The following is a 22081-nucleotide window of genomic DNA, read 5'->3' on the forward strand; positions in this document are numbered from 1 at the left end:
GCTGGTAGTTATTCTATACATGATTGCTATTATATCCTGTCTTGTGAAGACTAGGCATCATTGACCGTATGCTACCTATTCATAGGAGAGCGTAACAATCTATGGACATCTTTATATTTCTAACTACATGAATTAGCTATTGGTCTAAGTCATTAATCAGTACACCTATTTACATATATAGTAGACATTCTGTCTCTCGAGTAAATGAGTTACAGCTATCTTTGTCTTGTTTGGCTTTTTATATTGAGCTGGTGACTGTTTTCCGTTGTTTAAGCGGTACTCTTTCAGGGTGCATATGCTGTATCATTATATTGTGCGCTGAATATTGGATCTAGATTATTGAGTTGCACTCATGATCTGATCATCAACTAACAGTACGGATACGACGGATGCAATACATAAACTACATGGCGAAACTGGTACCGTTGGTATAGAGAGAGCGTTACGCCGTTTCCATGGCTACACGTTGAGCGTAGACGTGTGACGTATACAACACGTCATCTACGTTGTATTCCGACTTCCGTATTTATCGGCTTACTAAGTAGGTGCCGCCGCTCCCTCCCGAGTGTTGAAGAGGAGACCGTGCGGTTTTATAAGGTGAGCAATTTACGATAGTATGTGTAGCTCATTGCTCATTTTTTCAATAGCATACAGTTTATGCCTTCGGTAGCCATACCTTATAGTCTAACACTGCTTGGGGGTGTATATGAGACTGGTTCTTTACTCTCGTATCATGTGTCCTTTTCAGATGTCGTTTGTGGCTAGAATGCAGTTTGGGTTTAGCATTTCCATGACATCGCAGTTACGGGACGAGTTATTTCATTTAGACCCCGTTTTTTAATTTCTACTACGATTATGTGGTGATTTATCTATCTATACATTAGATTTAGTTATGAGAATTAGATAGATTTTTGTGCCATTTACATAAGGATAACATCGTATGAGGTCTAAATAGGACTTTACACTTGATCTTATAGATTACCATATGTTTCAAATGGACACACACCTATTCCCCGGTTTGGCTATGTTTTAGTTGTGGTGTCTGCATTTTGTCTTGATGTAGGGTTGACATTACTATGATTTTTAATCCTCTACCAGATTAACCGACACGTCAAGACACTTGGTAGGAGGTTGAGTTGAATTACACATCCTACACTTAGGTAAGCAATTTATAGAGATTTATAACACCTTTTTGAGAAAGATTGATTTAGTAGAACGGGGTTACTAAATTGGGCATTTTGTTGTTGTTTTACAGAGCCCCCTGACCGATCGTGATGGTCAAGGATTAGAGGCCTAAGTATCACTTTATTTTATTTATTATATTTTTTTACACTACATTTAACAGAGTGACTCCTATTGATCCTGATGAATGCCTTGAATCTTTTCGTCACCATGGCAGAAACATGTTGATCATTTATGAGGGTATATATCCATAACTCTGTATTCACTTGCATTTTAATCACTACCACCTAGGTAGGAGGAATAAAGTTGTGACCCCTGAGTAGGTAGTTTTTAAGACACTATTTATCATTTATTTTCAGCACTCTAACCCCTCCTTACCTTTTGAGTTGGTAGTTCCAACACGTGCTTCGCACTCCTGCTCCTTCCCTTTTGGGTTAAGTCGTAGCCCATACGAGGTACCTTGCGGTCCTCGTGTGTTGGAGAAACCCAGTGATGAAGCATGTCACCCTCGGGTGAGTGAGGGTTTTCGTCCACAACTGTGTTGTGCCCGTCTATTGCAGTCTTTCTTTTCACCAGACCCTATATAGTTTTCACTTGCTACCCTATATTTAGTGTGAGACTTATGATATGGAAGCTTTATAGGATAGAAGTGTCCTCTTTTCTATATAGGAGCATTGTTCTTTAGGCACCTCCTGTGTGAGCTACACACCTTATGCTGTGACAGTCCGAGCAGCCTATTGTCATTCTGCCGCTGACATTAGTCCACTTGCCTGACTTCAGCCGCATGGGGTCATGTTTTGCCAAGGCTGTGACAGCCTTTCATGCTGTACACCAGGGGTGGAGTCCAAAAAACCGACCACGAACTGGACTCAGCCATACGCCTATCGGCCGATGCCCGATTACCCGCCTTACCAATCCAATGTTGAATCCAGGAGAACCTTAGATTGGCCACTGGACTAAGGAAGACTTACCACATGATTGGAGGAGACACATGGATGCCTGCTGCCTCGCCACAGCATCCAGACTTCAGCTCACCGCCGGATCACTGATGCGCACTCAAGCCTGTCGAACTGCAGCTCCATGCGAGAGTGGGTAAAACTGATTGTTGGGCCATGGAGCCTCTGGGGGAACTTGCTCTGACTAAAAGCACTACTGCGTTGAGACACTTTGAGAACTTAATAAGTAATTGTGGAACTTCTACAACATGTACTTTCTAGTGGGGCTTAACATGAATTATCGCCTCATGTGAAAAGGGAAAAACTGCCGTCCTTAACTAATGAGTGGGACTTAGGTACATACCCAGACATCGCTGAGTGCTAGCCGCATGAAGACTTGCTTTTTGTTCTGTATTTCACTTTGTGTTCAAAAACAAATACAACTTTTTTTTAATTATAAAAGCAACTATATGGCAGGACACTCAATATATTGTGGTTGATGAGTTTTTTTGTGTTGTGAAAGTGTGTACACAACTTCTCGCTGCCCTCAACTCCCATGACATTAATTTATTGTAGTTTGTGAGTGTGTTTTGAGCCTGTGTACACAGCTACGCCCCCACCGCACCCTACCGGGGAGCCCTGAACACAGTGGCGGCTCAGCGTCGCCCCACTGCCTGGGTCAGAGCCAGCAAATGTAAAATAAAACGATGTCCCTACATTGTTTTATTTTATATTTGCTAGCTCGTAGCCAGCGCTGTTGAGAGGGGCGGGGCCTACATGCACTTCACTCCCTAAGTGCTCATGTGTGTTTGGCCCACCGTCTCAGGTAGACGAAAACGCACTTAGGTTTCCTACAACCCAGCTGCATTGAGCAGCCGAGCTGGAGAAACCCCCCAGACTCCCTGGTCTGAGCAGGGCGTCTTTCCTGTGTGCTCAGACCAATTCCCACACTGCTCTGCAGCACGGGGATTGGACAGGGAGTCTGTCCCAAGGGCTGCTGGGACCAGGCAGAAAGAGGAGAGGCAGCATGATGAGACGCGACAGGCGCCCTGTGGCAAAAGGTACGCTTTTTAAAAATGTAACATTGAATTTTACCCCCCCCCGTGACCCCACCCGCCTCACCACCCTTTGTTTATGGCTGGTGCTGCTGCTTGGACAGCTCGTTCCATGCAGCCACTGTGAGTCCAGCTCTGCACCACTAGTACTAGACATGTTACTCAGCACCCACAGTAGGCTGGGCCACGGTACATTAGGAGTAAAAGGCCACAACCCCATGATTGGGCCCTGTAGGTCCTGCTTGCTCCGTGGCCCTCTGAAAGGGATTCTGACAACCATCAATACAAATCCTCTCAAACACACACAACATGGCAGTGAAATACATGGAAATTTGCACATATCTTTGCATTGTTCTTTCTGTTCGTAAACACTGAATGTGAAAGACCCACAAGCGCATAAATATACTCACAAAAGAAAATCATCACAAACGCCTACACCAATACAAATCCAGGGACACACTGCAGGACAGTGGAACATACGGAAGGAATATTTCTACATAACAGCTTTGCATCATTCTTTTATTTTGAAACATGTTATGAAAAAGACACACAGACACGGGTACAAACACTAGATGCGACAGACATCCTGTCATCAATAGAGAAACTGTCTCACACAATTCAGAACATTGGCACACATGTATTTGATACTGCCGCCTATTAACTTTACACCAGTGTTCAAGTTTGCAACACATCTAAAAATACTCAAAAACATCTAAAAACACAAAACACATACGATACTTACCTCCCCATCAATAAAAATACATTCATAGACACAACTCTACTGTGGATAACATGAATTTTAATTTGCACATAACACATTTGTGGCATTGTTTCGTTTTAGGAGCCTTTAAATGAAATAACACACATGCACAAATTACATATAACAGACCGTCCAGGTTTATGTCTTCCTTTCGCAAACAACTGATAAAAACAAGACACACAGACGGAAAGTTGGTGTAGCCAAAAGAAAATATGTTCTATTTCTAAAAATACACATTCCACACATCAATGGAAATCCTCACACATGCACACCCACTACACCACATCTTTTTACATGTTCGCTAACATTAGACCAGCTATACACAGATCAGACATATAACACACACTCCGAGGTACATTAACAGTAAAAGGCAAGCAGGAATTGACAAAGAATGAAAACATACCAAATATGACGCAGTAAAAAAAAACCAATATCCTCTTTTTTCACCAATGTCATGGTCCCTAAGAGCCTTGGGAATATCAGGGATCAGGTAGAAGCTGCCAGGTCAGAACAAGGAGAGCAGGCTGGGTTTCAGACGTCAGTTCTCCGGTCTTCTACAGAGAAGGCCCAGGAGAATGGGAGGAATTAAAACAACCCATCTCATGGTCCCACACATGGGTAAATGGTGGTAAGGCATGACAGAAGCACAGCTGGCAGTATTTCCTCTACACCAAAATATTGTGGAGTATTGTGATAAGTTCATGAATACCCTACTTTCTTGTCAGCTTGGTGTCTCAGCTGTGTCAACTAAAATAATACACTTGTGCTTCAAGGGAACTGTCTGATGAGAACACCTATAGGGTACAGGGATAACCCCCTAGTATACCGGAGCCCCAGAAAAAGAAGGTAGCATTGAAGTTGAGGTGAAGAGGAAGACGGTTTTCCTTACCACAGGAAGCAAGGATTGCAAGTAGAGAGTCAGAAAATGGAGTGCCATAACCAGAGAAAACCCCTACAGCAGCAGCCAGCAACCACAATGGAAAAGGTCCGGCAAGCTGAAAAGGAAGAAATAACAGGACCAAGGGAGGGGACAAGTAACATAAGTGTGTGTAACACTAGCAACAGGAGGTTCATACATCCAAAGAATTTATTAGGCAAAGTCATGTTCCTGCTGCTACTTATCTTTGCCCAGAAATGTCTAACTTGCCCCCTAAATCCTACACCTGATTCGTTTACCTTGTCTATGCCCTTGGGTGTACCCTCCTACTCAACAGACCCAGCCTCTACTGGCTCAGTATCAACACACCACCACCCTCGTCCTTCCGTTTTCTACTTTGCCTTTTCCCAGAAAGAGCAAGACGGGGAATCTTTCTCTGCAAAAATAAGGCATGTCATACCTGTGCCTGGCTTTCCAAGCATCTGTGAATCCTAACAGAATCTTAAGGGCCCGATTCACAGAACTAACTTAAGACAAAATCCTAAACTTACTACCATTTTGGTATTCACAGAAGGCACTTACTCATTTTGGTATTCACAGAAGGCACTTACTCATTTCGGTATTCACAGAAGTTAGGAGTCCTAACTTTAGGACTCCTAAATGCCTTCTGTGAATACCGAAAGTCTTAAAATTAGGATTTTTCTCAGTTTAGTAGTAGTATAGTTAGGACTCCTAACTTTAGGACTCCTAAATGCCTTCTGTGAATACCGAAATTCTTAAAATTAGGATTTTTCTCAATTTAGTAGTCCTAAGTTTAGGACTCCTAACTTTAGGACTCCTAAATGCCTTCTGTGACTACCGAAAGCCTTAAAATTAGAATTTTTCTCAGTTTAGTAGTAGTATAGTTAGGACTCCTAACTTTAGGACTCCTAAATGCCTTCTGTGAATACCGAAAGTCTTAAAACTAGGATTTTTCTCAATTTAGTAGTCCTAAGTCTAAATTTAGGACTACTAAATTGAGAAAAATCCTAATTTTAAGACTTTCGGTATTCACAGAAGGCATTTAGGAGTCCTAAAGTTAGGAGTCCTAACTATACTACTACTAAACTGAGAAAAATCCTAATTTTAAGACTTTCGGTATTCACAGAAGGCATTTAGGAGTCCTAAAGTTAGGACTCCTAACTTCTGTGAATACCGAAATGAGTAAGTGCCTTCTGTGAATACCAAAATGAGTAAGTGCCTTCTGTGAATACCAAAATGGTAGTAAGTTTAGGATTTTGTCTTAAGTTAGTTCTGTGAATCGGGCCCTAAAGGTTTTTGGGTCCCAGGGTAAGACATATTTTCAAGTCCCTTGTTTGGAAAAACTTTGATTATATTACCCATTTCCAGCAAACTCAAGCCCTCATGATGCCAAACAATATTGAAGTATATGTTAAACTTTCAGAAACAGGGCACATGAAACCAGACGAAAGCTCAAGCTTCAGGTGTCCGGTAGCTAAGGACTACCAAAGGTGTCCGGTAGCTAAGGACTACCAAAAGCAAGCTTAAATGATAAAGCCTTATCCTTCTGCGTTTGGATAAAGATTTGTGTTACTTTTACTACAGCATTTTAGGTGGAATTCAGTGAATAACCATTCTGTTCCTTGAACATGAAAAAAAACACAGTAGGAGGGACTTGGTGGCTGTTTAGTGCATAATATTAAAATAAGACCTATGACAGCACTAGTTATTACTGTTGTAATTGTAAGATATAAATAATCATAAGTAAATTCCCTTTTACAACTGATATTCTTGTGGCAAAACAGAAAATCGAAGCACTACTCTACAGATTTTCACCATTCATCTGGTGAGACCTCATACATTTTCTCCTTAATTCTCTTTCCCTGCTTTTTCCCTCCTCCTTCTTCCTATGTGACTAGAGAGTGACTTCTGGATAATAGAAATTGGAAGAGACAGGTGACAGGAAAGTGCCAGAGACGTATAAACTGGTAAAGAAAGAGTACAGGAATGGAAGAGGTGAAGCAGAGGACTGCTCAAGAGTTGGCTCTTCTCCACATAACCTCTATACTCAAACATAAACATGCAGCATATCCCTGTGTATATAAGCAATTATTTTGATTATATATGTGTACCTATATATGTGTATTCCTTTGCATAAACATGCATAATAATCTTCTTTATAAATATATAGATTTTCATTTGTTCTGCTTAACAAATGTACATATTACTTAAGGTTATATTTTTTATGTTTAACATGTATATAGGTCACTGAATAAATAAGTACATTTTTATAATAACGATTCATCTACAATTGCTTCACTATTGTGGGAATAGTATATATATAAATAAATAACAACAAATAAATTAGCTTAAAGTGTTAAAGATTGCAGGAATCTGTTAGCATGAGCTAAAAGCCATTTTGTACTTGGCAGCATTTTAGTTAGCTATGTGCTAGCCATTTGCTTTCTCCTTCTTCCAGAACCTCGCACATACTCAGAAAGGTCTAGCTAGTAGAATGCACCTGCTCTTATGTTATAACTGTCATGGTGTTCTAACTGATGTCAGCAACTCATTACTCCTCCTACTTGTTGACTGTGCATTTTCTGTATGACCATCTATGTGTGTAACTCGTCTCATGTGTACTTGTACCGCCTTCTTTTGAGCCCCTGTGTGGATATATAAGGCCCCTGTTCTCTGTACTCCTTAGGATGCCTCCTACAGTGACTTGAGGGTACTGTGTGACGCAATCTCCCTCATGTGAGGTTTAATAAATGCATTGTTTTTATATTACAGCTTCTTTGCCAATCTCTTCTTTGTTGGTTTAAAAGGACCAGGTGTATCAGTGAAACCCCTGAGAATGTTTTTATTTCTTCAATTGGCGCTCAACATGGACCTCATCAGAGAAGTGGCTATCCAAGGGAGTGGTCTTGATGGGAGACAGGAATCTACTGAGGAGGACAGAACAGGACTCTTTTAAGGAGGTATCCTGCACAGAGATTCTCTGTCTCTGCAGCCCAGTATATTTCTGTCTTCCTGATTTGACTCCTCCAAATGTTTACCGCTCCTGACTGAGAACCTTTTTGGCGTGAGTATTCTAAAAACGACCGTTAGGTCACTCAGAACTTGGCACTGAGAGGTTGGAGATTTTGTGCTTGGTAAGGTCGTTTGTTGCAACGCTTTTTGGAATTATATGGAAATTGGCCAATATTTGGAATTTGGAAATATGTAAATTGCAATTTATGTAGGCAGGTAATGAGAAACTTTTGAAAACTTGAACGGCACACTTTGAGTTAAGTGCTACTTTGTGTATAATATTGTATATGATGCAATATTCTTGGCATGCCTGTTCTTAGCACACATCGTAGAATATGTTGCTTTCTTGGAGGTACCATTATGGAACTGGTATGGAATCAGCCGAGTCCCCTAGAGGGGATACCTAAATAGGTTTAGGTATAAAAACGTATTTCTTCCCTGGTGACTAGTACCCCAAGGAACTAAATATGTACATAAAAGGGATCCTGGTCTGTGCACTTAGTAACATTCATAAGTGGTGATATGCAGAGCGATTTTTGGTGTTCTGCCAGCCAAACTAGCAAATTTGGTGTATTTTGGCTTCTTGAAAATGGAACAGTCTTTTGGGCTGTTTTTGAACTACTTTTGAGAGCTTTTCTTGTGAATATGACTTACAATTAATATTTACAAATGGTTTGGTTTCAGTAGAGTCTGTGGGCTGTCTTTTGTTTCTGTCCTAAATGTTGATTTGTGGGTTAATTGTGTGTTTAAATGTCTATGTGGTTTGTCATTAGTGGTACTTGTGTGAGTAAGTAGCGATTGCGCTCTTTGTGCAAAAATGGCTAGCCTTAAGCGCGCTCTATTGTGTGTTCTAAGTGTATGACCCTGTACTGAAAATGTCTGGAATGAGCTCAATGTATTTTTTTTGTCATCATTCTGTTATGCAAAATATCATTAAAATAAAATATATTTTAAAATAATCCAGCAATGAATTATGTAATATATGCTAAATAGCTGCACGCTATCATTCAAATTGACAGAGTAAGACACTACACATGTGTGCAAATTGCCACAATGCTAAAGATAAGATTAGAATTCACAATCAATAGGAATAAAATAGCCCTCATAGAAAGGAAGAAAAAACGAAATTGTGGGCTTTACAATAATTTGGACAAAGATACAAAATGTCACAGCATTTATCATTATGTATTAGGTATTAAGAGGCATTCACATCATCTGAGTGAGTTGGTTGTTGTTGAACTAAACACACATTACAGAACGATAGATTTGTGCTGGCTTGAAAGACGCGAGAATTCGACGCCTGCTGATCACAAGCAACAGCTGTGTCAATAGCACATGGCTATTTCTGACTGCAGGCTACAGAGGGGAAAATGCTGAGTCACCTAAATTTTAAGTCAGTGTAAACCTGGTGTAAAGGCCTTCAAATGGAAAATGTCACTTTACCCAAGCGTACAAAACTCATTTTTATAAGGATGTACCTTATACATTTCTGATCCCCCATCTCTGGGATATGTAGAGGATATTCTGGGGATGACTAATATGCCAAAAAATTGTAGGACATTCATTTTTAAGTGCCCCAAACACCAAAGTCGAAATTGGGCAACATTCACTATTTAAAAGCAGTTCTGCAACTCAGAGCAGCTTTCTAACTGCTCTTAGGCTTCAGTAAATGCACACATTTAAGTATAACACAAGTAGCTGACCTCTATACTGCTAGACAAGCACTCCGCACACTGCTTACAAATATAAATAAATATAAAAACCCAGCAGAAGTTATTCTCTTACCTCTAAATTACTGGAAAACAGGAATACCAGGACTGCCTTTCAGCTGTGATTCTTCTTAGTCACTTTGAATTGAAAAACCGCATGGAAAACACTGCACACAAAATAGGACAGCTGGTAAAGGGTTAAAGGTCGAGTTCTACATTTAGAAGCCTAGCAGGGCTCAGAGCAAGGTTTGCTTTGACACTTCAACCTCAAACTTTTTGAAAGACGAGATGGCAGGGCAGGGAGAGAAAGAGAAGTTTTTTGTTTTTTTTCAAAAGCAAGTTTTTGTGCACTCATGTGAACAGAGGGAAATATAATGGTATATGTGAACTCTGATTAAGAGAATGGTTCTGCCATGTATATAGCACTAATGCTTTTAGGGCTGAGTTAAGGAGGCAATGGGATTTAGTTTGAGTTCATGCGCCCTCATGTTACAACTAGTATACTTGCTAAAGGAATTGATGGTTGGTTATTAATGTTTTCTAGCTAGCTACATGTGCTATTTACCTCCTACAAATGTATTTGTGCTCAGCTGCCACAGATAGAAGTGGATAGTGTCGACAGAAGTAAAACCTGTTTCAGGTTTTCCTATTGTCGAAATGGGGGATGGAGGTTAGCTCCTCTACAAATTAAGGGTAGGCACATTTATGTTTTCTCTCTCATTTTCTCAATCTCTTTTGAGCCTGTCTAAGCTGTCTGTGAAACAGCCATGAGACATTTAATTGGCTATTCAGTAATACTGTTTTATAAATTGTTAGCATTAATAAAATGAATAAATAAATATGCTATGTTACTGCCCATCCTGTCTGATGAAATAATGTAAGGATGAGTAGTCTAGATTGCTGTTCCCTTATTTGATCTTTAAGGGGAACTAGATGCGGGTAGTTTTTGTTCTAACATTCTCAGGTGATAACATCATTATTGTTTATGTTATTCTCATGCTACATACAGTTTTACAAGGGCATTGCTAGTCTTTTATTAGCTGGTCTGTGTAAATAAACTGACTGTCCTTACTAGAGTTTATGTTGCATAGTTTGGATCGTGAAAAGTAGAATGCAGGAAAGACGCCCATGTGATCCTTAGCAAACATTTTTGAGGAAAATATTGTTTTATAGGGGTTTGTTTGTCACAACATGTTCTGCTGGAGAAATTTATGTACCCACTACGTTGAGTTTTTTAGTCCTTTATGTAATAGGAATCCATGTTAAATTAGCAGTTTTAGATTTTCCTGCTGCACCTATAACATGAGAGCATGGTCCTAAGCATACAATGTAGGTGCTTTTATTAAGAGAAATCAATTTAGAAGTATCTGCAGTCGGGAGAGAGGCGCGGCGGCGGCGAAAAGATGGCCGCAACGTGAGAGGGCTCCGACTCACCGAGCACCGCTTCCTGCTGGAGGAGTCGTTTCGCTGCGTTCCTGATGTTCGTGGATGGCTGCAAATGCGTCGGAAACTGCCGGGATCATATGGGCAAGTTTCCGACTGCTTTCTTTGAAGATTAACTCCTTTTCTTGTCTGCTTTGCCGCCCCCTCAGAGATGACGCCCGCCATTTTAAGCGCGCCTGTATCATTGCACACTTAATGCTTGCCTGCTGATTTTTGAGGAACTTGAGCCTCCTGCTGCCCCCTCTATGTACTGCTGCTTCGTTTTCTTTTTTTTCCTCTCTTTTTGCCTCTGGATGCTTCTGGATGTTTTGAAGATATTTTTTCTCCCTCCTCTCTGGTGGTATTTTTTTCCTTTGCACAGCATCAGTGGTGTCTTCTCCTCAGCATATCTAATTCTTTGTTTGACAGGCCATCCTCACTACAATGTCAATCGCCCGCAATTTTTTACTGTGTGGCTGCTAATTCTGTCTGATTAGAGAGCCTGCCTTCTCCTCTGCAAGCTGAAATAATTTTTCCTCAGCAATGCGTCAGCAAGGGTTTTTCTTTTCTCTGTAGTATTTCTCGTTACCTACTCCTGACGCACTCCATACATACCTGACTATTTACTATTTTTTCTGGGAGCCTGCTTTATGTTCCACCAACTTAACGTACAACACTATACGTCTTCCGTACTTATAGCTTAAGGTTATAGTTGCAGGTTGGTTGCTTTAATTTGATCACCTGTCACTCAGTGATATCTATTTTTGGTTTACTCCTTCGATCTGAGCTTTGCGTTTGCCTCTGGCCTTCACATCATGGATCTGCTGCAGTCACCCAAGCCTCAGGTTGCTGCTGGGGTCGTTTCTGGAGGTCGTAAAGACACTACAGCTAATTCTGGCAAGCGTCTCAAGAAAAATCTATGTTCTCCGCCTAAATCACCTCCCTCCCTCACGCTAGAGGACATTATGGAAGAATTACGCCTTATTCGTCCCTTTTTGTCCGATACCACTGCTACTCTTCAAAGAATTGAGGAAAAGTGGTCTGGCCTTGATATGAGACTGTTTGACGTCGAGCAGAAGATAAGTGACGCTCAAGATATCATCGCTAAGGTCGATACTCTCACTTCAGAGGTTACTCAACTGAAGAAAACTGCAGAGGATTTAGAAAATCGAAATCGGCGCAATAATCTACGCATTTATTGTATTCCGGAAGGTTCCGAAGGTTCCGACATGATCTCTTTCTTGAAAACTCAAGTCTTACAGATTGTCGGTCTTCCTAAATCAATGGACTTTAACATTCAAAGGGCGCACAGATTAGGGCCTAAATCTGCTTCCTCTCCTACAAAACCAAGAGGCATCATCGCATATTTCCTGTTGTATTCTGATCTTATGGCAGTACTTAATGCTACCAAACAACATAAACAACTACTGTGGTCGGGGCATAAACTCTTCTTCAGTCAAGATGTCTCCAAACCGACAGCCAACGAAAAGAATTTCTCGATCTTCGACCAGCCCTGAAATCCATGAATGCTCGCTATGGTCTTATACACCCATGCTTCTTTAAAGTGACATATAAAGACAGAACATTTTCCTTTGAGGATCCAGATGACCTTCGGAAATTCATTCATTCTCATCGAGGAGATCTCATGGAACTTGGCAATCCTTGATTGTATTTTTATTTGTTATACCTGGTTTTTTTTTTCTTCTCTCTCTTTGTAACTTAACTTCTGTGGAATGTTGTATCACTTTTCTTGATTGTTCCTTTATTCCATCCACATGTTTTTAGATTCCCCTAGTGTTGTCCTGTTACAGAAGATGCATCCCTGCATTATCTTCATGTTTACCTCATCCGATTTACCCTGTTGTCTTTCTTCATCGTTTGGTAAGTCTCCTCCTTCTTGTTTCTTTTGTTTATAATTTTCAATTGGGCGTACTTTTCTTTTCTCTTCTTTTTCATCTCTCTCTCCTCCCATTATTGCTTTCCATATCAGTATTATTTCTTCTTGGTGTTTCTTCTCATTGCTGTGATCGTCTTGATTAGTGCCGTCCCCCCCTCACATTACTGTTCTCTTTATATGACTGTTATGGCTAAAGCCATCTGGCTTCTTGCCATCTCTTCTTCTTTATCCTCTCCTAGTCATCTTTTTTCCCACTTTCACCTTTGTCCTGGCAACATTCTTTTTCTCTATTTTTTACCTTATCCCTTTATATCCTCTTTCAATTCATGGTTCCTTGCTGCTTCACGTCTCCATACACATGGTGGTCACTTATTCTCATTTTCCTACCTTCACTGGTCCACTCTTTCATCCCCTATTTGTCCTCTTACTGTCTACTTCTTTCTGTCCCTAACGTCTCTTTTTTCTGGTGCCTATCTTTCATCAAACCTTGAGTATGAATGGTCTTCGTGTTATCTCTTGGAATGTTAAAGGCATTCATAACCCTGTTAAAAAACAGAGAATGTTATCTCATCTAGCAAGATTGAAATGTCAAGTTGCTTTGTTGCAAGAAACGCATATCAGATTGCAAGATTTGTCTTCACTGCGTAAACAATGGGTAGGAGATATCTTTTGTTCTCCAGCAGTGAATAACAAGAATGGTGTTGTTATTTTGTTTCATAAGTCACTAAATGGTCAGTTACAAAATGAGTTTCATGATCATATTGGAAGATGGTTATTTTTAAATGTTTCTATTGACAATACTCAACTTTCTTTTTGCAATGTTTATGGCCCTAATGGTGTTGATTTCGTTTTTTGGAACAAATTTTCTACTCTTCGTTCATCGCATGCAGTTGACAATTTAATTGTAGGTGGGGATTGTAACCAACTCATGGACCCATTTCTTTTTTTTTTTAATTCTTTTTATTGACATTTTCAATAACAAACTTAAAACATTGCTTCACACTGCTGTGTACGCACCGCTGACAATGACGACACGCCCCCCCCCCCAGCAAGGCACATAGTACGGAATGTAAAGGACATCAAGTCAGTATTACATGGCAATCTACGCTTTAACCAACCGTCAATCCGCCACATCTGCCCATCCATGTCTCCCACCCCGACAGCCACCAACCCGCCCCACGAGCAGCAGCACATATTAACGTTCCTCTCCCACCCGATTGGAGAGCAGCGTGTTACAGCATTTGTAGCGGGGTTTGCTCCAGCCAGTGTATGAAGGGCCCCCAGATGTCCCTGGGCCTGGATCGCATCGGCATAAGCTCCCAGTACAGGGCCAACCGGGTCTGGCAGTAGACAACGCTTTGAACCCATACCTTAATGCTAGGTGACGTGCCAGCCCCCCAATGCATAGCAACCTGTCTCTTAGCCAATAATAATAGCATTGCTGGCAGTTTACGGTGTTTGGGTTCAATCATGTGCAAAATCCCCAGCAATGCAACCTGGGGTGTGCAGGGGATCAGTAGGTCCGTGATAGTGCATATTATCTCCATTACCCTTGTCCAGAACAACGCTATTGCAGTACAGCCCCACGCCATATGTATAAAGGTTGCCCCCGATGCATGACAGCGCCAGCATTCATCGGTATCCCTTAGACCCATGTGGTGCAACCGGCTTGGTGTGCGGTAAAGCATGTGTATGTACTTGAAGTGGATCAGGCGCAGCCTGTAGTTGGGGGATAGAAGCTCAAGCTGCCTACAGCACAGATCCCAGTGTATATCAGAAATTTCCGCTCCCAATTCCGCCGCCCACATGCCCCACGCCGCCGGAAGCATCACGGGATGGTTAGCCTGCATTCGCACATACAATCTGGAGACCAGCTTGCGGCCAGAATCCACAGACAACACGTTCTCCAAAGCAAGCAGATCTGGCGGTGGCGCCGGGAAAGTGGGGAACAGCCTCCGGCTTGAATGGCGGAGCTGGTAATACAGAAGCGTGTCTAGTAGCGTCGGTGCCTCTGATCCACACATCTGTTCCAGCGTGAGGAAGGTGTCACCCGGAAATAGATCGCCTCCAGTGTGGAGGCCAAGCTCCGCGGCCCGCTCCCCGGTTCGCATAGCCCGCAGCGGCGGCCACATCGGGTTCCCGCGCAGGGGCACCGAGTGGGTATAAAGCATATCTAATCCGGCCCTACTTCTCAAACCATTCCAGGCCCACCTGAGCGCGTGCACCGGGTCGATTTCTGTGCACCTTCGGACGTGCGGCGAATAAAGGGCAACAGTCAGCGGCAGCGGTGCCGCCCTGTCGGCCTCGATCGCCACGTGCGGTTGAAACGGTGTGGGGTGTGCCCAGTAGTGCAGGAACTGTGCCTGTGCACAGTATGCATATAAGGAGAAGTCCGGCGCAGCCAGGCCACCCTGTCTCTGTGGGAGAGTGAGGGTCTCCCAGGACACCCTCGGCTGCTTACCCCCCCAGGCCAGCTCCACCATCAATGATCGCAGTCGTCGCAGAAAATGTGCGGTCAGGGGCAGCGGGATATTCACGAATAAGTAAAGGAGTTTAGGCAGGATCACCATTTTAGCCATAGCAATCCTGCCAGCCAGCGAAAGGGGCAAATGCTTCCAGCGACCAACCTTCTCCTCCACCCAGCCGGTCACCCGCCCACAGTTTTCTGTCCAGATCTGCTGCATATCTGTGCTCACCCAGATCCCCAGGTATCTCACCGGCCCAGTCGCCCATTTCAGCAGGCAGTCCGGGGTAAAGCGGGGAGTCCCGGTGGTCAAGGGCAGAATGACTGATTTCTCCCAATTGATATTGACACCTGACAACCGTCCATAGTCCAGCAGTTCTCGTGTCAAAGGGGAGAGGTTGACCTGAGGATCAGAAACATATAGCGTAACATCATCAGCATATAGCGATATGGTCAGCGCCCTTGATGAGAAGCCAATGCCCCTGGCCGCATGATGTTGTCTAATGCGGGCAGCCAGAGGTTCCGTGGCGATGGCAAAAAGCAGAGGTGACAGGGGGCAGCCCTGTCTCGTGCCTCTCCGAATGGCAAACGGCTCAGAGATCAACCCATTGACCCTTACCCTGGCAGTAATGTCTGTATAAAGCAGTCGTATGTAACCGATAAAGGCCTCGCTTACCCCCATGCGCTGCAGCAGAGGGAACAGGAATCCCCATTCCAGGGAGTCAAACGCTTTGGTGGCGTCCAGTAGCACAGCCGCAGCCTTAACATGCGGGGCCAAATAGTGCAGTACTCCGAAGAGGGTGCGGAGGTTATGGGACGTCGAGCGGCCTGGTATAAAGCCCGACTGATCCGGGCGGATCATCAGGGGTAACACCGGCTGTAGGCGAGTTGCAAGCATTTTCGCAAAGATCTTGGCGTCAGTGTTGATTAGTGATAATGGCCTATAGGAGTCGCACTGCTGGTCATCTTTATCTGGTTTCAGGAGGGTGATGATGACAGCCTCCCTCATGGAGTCCGGGAGCATACCCGTCTCAACCGCCTCCGCATATACCGCCAGCAGGCGGGGGGCCAGGAGATCCACATATTCCTTGTAGAACTGCGCCGGGAGGCCGTCCGGCCCCGGCGCCTTACCAGCTGCTAATGACCCTATGGCCTCCCACACATCGTCTGCCTCAAATGGTCGATCAAAATAACCTTTCTGGTGTGCATTAAACCATATAAGCTGTATGGTATCAAAATATTCAGACAGCTCCGCCTGAGTGTGGGCTGCCCGAGACCTGTACAGATCCTTGTAAAAAGTCCGGAAGGCATCCAGTATTTGCGGGGGGGTATATACAGTATCACCTCCCTCAGTCATCACTGCGGAGACAAATATCGAGGGCCGCTGTGAGCGCAGCAGGAGGGCGAGCGTCCTGCCAGGGCGGTCCCCCTCCCCATATCGGCGGGCCGTCGCATATTTAGTCAGGAATTTGAGCTCCCTGTCGGCCTCCGCTTGATATTCAGTGAGCGTGGCGCGAGTAGCAGCCAACGTGGCAGCCGAGGGGTCCGAGCAGTACTGCACCTCCAATGAGTGCAGACGGTCTTCTAATTTACCGAGCGCAGCCCTTATGGTCTTTAGGACTTTGGCCTGTCCCGCAATGCAGTGGCCCCTTATCACCACCTTAAACGCGTCCCACAGGGTGCCCAACGACGTCACGGAACCCTCATTATGCTCAAAGTAGTCAAGTATGTGTTGGTGAATATCCTCTCGAAACACCGGGTCCGACAGGGCCTGTGGCGGCAGGCGCCACGTGAAGGGCGTGATGTATGGCTTGGGGACTTTCAGAGTCAGCTCAACAGGGGAGTGGTCTGAGAGGGTACGCGCCTTATGAGCAACTGCAGACACCCATGCATGGGCCTGCGGGGTCAAGAGCCAGAAGTCCAGGCGGGACCAGGCTCCTCTGTGCGGGGTGAAGCATGTGCCTTCCCTAACCGCGGGATGTAATACCCTCCACGAATCCAGTAGGTTATAATCAGCCATTAGGCTGCGTATAAGGCTAGCAGCTTGTGGGTGATGAGTGCGAGCAGCCCCCTCCCTATCCAGGTCTAGCGACAGCACGGCATTGAAATCTCCTCCCCACACGCAATCCCCTCCACCCAGTGATTGTGTCAAGTGCCAGACGTGGCGGAAAAACCCAGGGTCATCCGAGTTGGGCCCATATGTATTAACTAACGTCAGCGGCATGTGAAATAGTTTCCCGCTCAATATGATGTAGCGCCCCTCTGTGTCAGCATTTACCTTAAACGTTTGCCAGGGAAGGCCTTTTCGGATAAGAATGGCCACTCCCCGGGAATAGCTGGAGCAGCCTGAAGTGTGTACCTCGCCCCATCTAGCACCTCGCAGCTTGTCTCCGGCGATTCGAGGCAAATGAGTTTCCTGCAGGAAACATATGTCAATGTGGTGGCGTGACAGATAAGCCTGCGTCAGGCGTATCTTGCGGTGGTCATTAAGACCGCGGATATTCCATGTAAGGCAGCGCAACTCGGTCAGGGAGGCTTATATGTGTGTGTCCCATACGGTGGCAAGGATATCAATGTCCCACAGACCAGGGGCCATCGGGGATCCCCCCGCCACCCAGTCCCCGGGATAAGCAATAGTATACAGTCAGCCTGCCGCAAGGGTGCGACGCCATTTCGCGGTGCACTAATAAACCGCAGTGAGATAGCAACAACCAACAATAACCAAAACCCTTCCCCACCCACTCCAACCCCCCAAACAGGTTGAGAAACAGTCCCCCCCTACCTCCCCACCCAACAAGAACTGTCATGTACCAATGTCTCGGGAATCATCCCACAGGGCGTGGGGTCACCGGCTCACACCCCCGTCGAAAAGCGACAGGGTGGCCGAACAGTGCTGCCTTAGGTAAATACAGTACAATGAGCCACAGCGTAAGGCGGCCCGACATTCCTTCCCCCGCAGCGCTCCGTAGGGTCTCAGCGGCGCGGGCCGCGGCAAGTCGAACCAGTTCGCACAGGTCCGGGACAAATCCCACGGCCATCAAGGGCCCCCTGGACTCCCATCCGCGGCTACAGGCCGTGCACCTTACAGTTACGATGTCCAGCATCTCTGCACATCTCAGAGGGATAGCTCGCTGTGTCATTCAGTGTCACTCAACTGGCCCAGCGGAGAAGTGCCTTGCTCATCTTCTCGCCCACGTTGCGAGCGCTCCGCCTGCCTAGCAAATTTGAGGGCATCCGCTGCGGCCGTAAAGATCATTGGCTTCCCTTTGTGGTGTATCCGCAGCTTGGCCGGGTATAACATGGCATATTTAGTCCCCATCTTCTGGAATATTTTTTTAGCCGGTATAAATTCTCGCCTTGCAGCCTGTACCGCCTGTGTAAAATCCGGAAATAAGGAGACGGCCATATTTTGGAATCGGAGCTCACCTTTTTCACGCGCCAACCTCAGGATAGTGTCCCTGTCCCGGTAGTTCAGAACACGTGCCAGGATCGGCCGCGGCGGTGCCCCAGGCATGGGCTGCGGCCCCAGTGTGCGGTGAGCCCGCTCGACCAGGAACATGGCCGACAGGTCCGCCCCAAACAGTTCGCGGAACAGTCCTTCAATAAATTGTTCCATGTTACCAATATTCGTGGATTCTGCAATGCCAATAATTCGGACATTGTTCCTTCGGGAGCGGGCCTCCAAATCCTCATTGCGCCCTCTGATCACCTCCAGGACCTTGTCCATGCGAAGTGGCCTCTCCTGGGTGTCTCCGAGGCTCTCCTCGCAGTCGGTAATCCGCGCCTCCGCCGCAGCGATCTTCTCCTCGTGCTGGTCGACTTTATGAGATATGCCATCAAGCCGCTGGGCCATGGAGTCGAGCTTGCCATCGATTTCCTTGAGGCACCCTTTAAGGTCGCGGAACATACTTCTGACATCGTCCTCCGGTGTTGGGTCTAGCTGCGTTTCAGGGACCACAGTTGGCGATGGCGGCACCGCCACAGCGCCGCGGGAAGCCTGTTTTTCAAACTAGAGCTTCCGCTGCTTGGCGTCGGATTTCCCCATGTCGCCCCCCGGGCCCCACACACACCGGCACCAAGGAAAAGGGGCAGTCGGCACTCCGTAGACCTCGGGCCCCAACCAGCACTAGACCGCAAAGGCCCGGCAGCCTCCTCTCCGAGCGGCCCTCACGCGTCTCCGGGAACCGCTCCAGGCAGGCCAGGCCCAGCCAGCTTTCGTCTCACCCAGGCAGCGGGTCAGCAGCAGCTATTCATCAAGCGGGGACTCACCGCGGTCAGGTAGCAATCTGGATGGGCACCCAGCCGCTCTCGCTCCACGTGCCACCAACTCGCAGTGCCGTATGTCAGTCAAAGGCCTGGGCACGGATCAGCATAGGCCAGGAAGCTGGGGTCGCCACATCGCAGGTATGAATCAGGCCTCGCAGCGGCCGTTTCCCGCCGCCCTAAGCCAGCAGGATTACCGGCTCCGTCAGCAGCGCCAGGCCGCGGCCCCGTCGGCAAGGCCCAGGCAGCCAGCTCGTCAGGCCAGCACACAGCGCGCCCCGGAGCCGCCGCGAAGGCCGCACACAGCCCAGCAGGGGCCCGCAGCTACACCTATGGTTGCAGTCGTCGGGCATCCAGCACTCTGCAGGCGTCCACTCCGGTCCCAACTCGCCAAGCGGGCAGGGGCCCCCGATCAGGGCCTCGCGCGGCAGACGGCGCCGCCCATCGCGGAGCGCCACAGCAGCCGGAGTCACGAGGGCCCGTAGCCCCGGATTTCCGCAGCCGATTTCTGTCGCAGAAGCACCGCCGGGATCCTCGGCGTCAGGGCATCTCCCGCCGTAGCTTCCCTGCACGGAAAGTCAGGCAGAGGCAGGATGGGCTGACGGATTTGTTGTTCGGCCGGCAGAGCCCCGTTACACGGCGGCCATCTTGCAGCTCGGCTCGGCCACGCCCCCCATGGACCCATTTCTAGATCGGAAATCACTAACCAAATATGTTCCCAATAAGATGCAAAAATCCTTTTACAAAGCCATCTCCTCTAGAGGCTTAATAGACTCTTGGAGAACCTCTCACCCTGACACTCTAGAATATTCCTTTTTCTCCCCTGTTCATAGGTCACATTCCCGCATTGATTACATTTTTCTTACTCAACATACCTTACAATTTAGGACTAACTCTGAAATGGGCTCTATCCTGATTTCAGATCATGCCCCTGTCATTCTAGATCTAGATTACCCGTCTCCTTCTCCCACATGTTGCAGATGGCGTTTTAATAATTCCCTCCTCTTGGATACCCAATTTACTGAGCAATTTACGTCATTTATTGAAGAATTTTTTCACAACAATCTTCATTCCACCCCACTTTTTCATTTTATTTGGGATGCCTTCAAGGCGGCTGCCAGAGGTTTTATTATCAACTTTGTAGCTCAGAAAAAGAAAAAGTCCCTCTTGCAATCTTCCTCTATCCTTAAACAAATTAAAGACCTTGAACATCAATACTTCACAACAAACTCTTCCGATATATTATCTTCTCTCATCAAAGCAAAAATCCTATACAATAAACACTCACTGGACTCTGCAACTAATATTCTCCTTAAATTCAATGCAAAAATGTACGGTGGACGGAATAAAGCCGGTAAATCTCTTGCAAACTATCTTAAAATTAAGAAGCAGAAATCCAAAATCGTTTCCATCACGGATAATTTGGGAAATCGTCACTCTTCAGATGATAAAATCCTTGATTGTTTTGTCCAATATTACTCTTCTCTCTACACTCCAGAGTCCACTCCCTCATCTGCACAGATTAATTCTTTCTTTCAAACTATTCCCAAATCCTCTGACCACTCTATTGATCTTACTTCCTTAGACGCTCATATCACTGATAAAGAAATAATTACTGCCATCACTCAACTACCTAAGGATAAAACACCTGGTCCAGATGGCTTCACCGTTAGATTTTATTCTTATTTTAAACAAATCCTAATACCCATTTACTTTCTTTGATTAATTATTTTCTAAATGAGGGGCGCTCTGACGGATCCTTTACTCCGGCGATGTTATGCCTGATTCCTAAAAAAGACAAGGATCCCTCACTTTGTAAAAATTACAGACCCATCTCCTTAATCAACACTGATTGTAAAATGTATGCTAAAATTCTCGCCATTCGTATTAAAAAAGTCATACCTGATCTTATCAACATCTATCAATCTGGATTCATCAAGGGCAGATCAATCACTGATAACTCGAGAACTTTACTCAACATCATTCATCTTGCTTCCAAACTGAAATCTCCAATTGCAACTATCACTTTAGACGCTGAAAAAGCCTTTGATAGGGTTAGTTGGGAGTTTATGTTCGGAGCATTGAGATGGCATGGATTTAGTCCTCACATTATTCAACATATTCAACTCTTATACTCTGCCCCTTCTACCTCCATTTGGGTTAACGGTTCTCAATCTAATTATTTTACCCTCCACAGGGGTACTAGACAAGGCTGTCCCCTTTCCCCTCTTCTCTTCATTCTCGCTCTAGAGCCTTTTTTGGAGAAGATTAAGCGTTCATCATCTTATACTGGCTTTAAATTTCAGAACATCGACATTAAGTATACTGCTTATGCTGATGATATCTTATTATACATTTCTAATCCTTCTACCTCTTTGCCTGCTCTTTTCTCCCTACTACAAGAATACTCTCTTGTCTCAGGCTATAAATTAAATATTGATAAATCTGAGGTTTTACCTTTAAATACATTTTGCCTCTCTCATA

Source organism: Triturus cristatus, chromosome 11 (assembly GCF_964204655.1).
Source record: "Triturus cristatus chromosome 11, aTriCri1.1, whole genome shotgun sequence".
Taxonomy (NCBI): domain Eukaryota; kingdom Metazoa; phylum Chordata; class Amphibia; order Caudata; family Salamandridae; genus Triturus; species Triturus cristatus.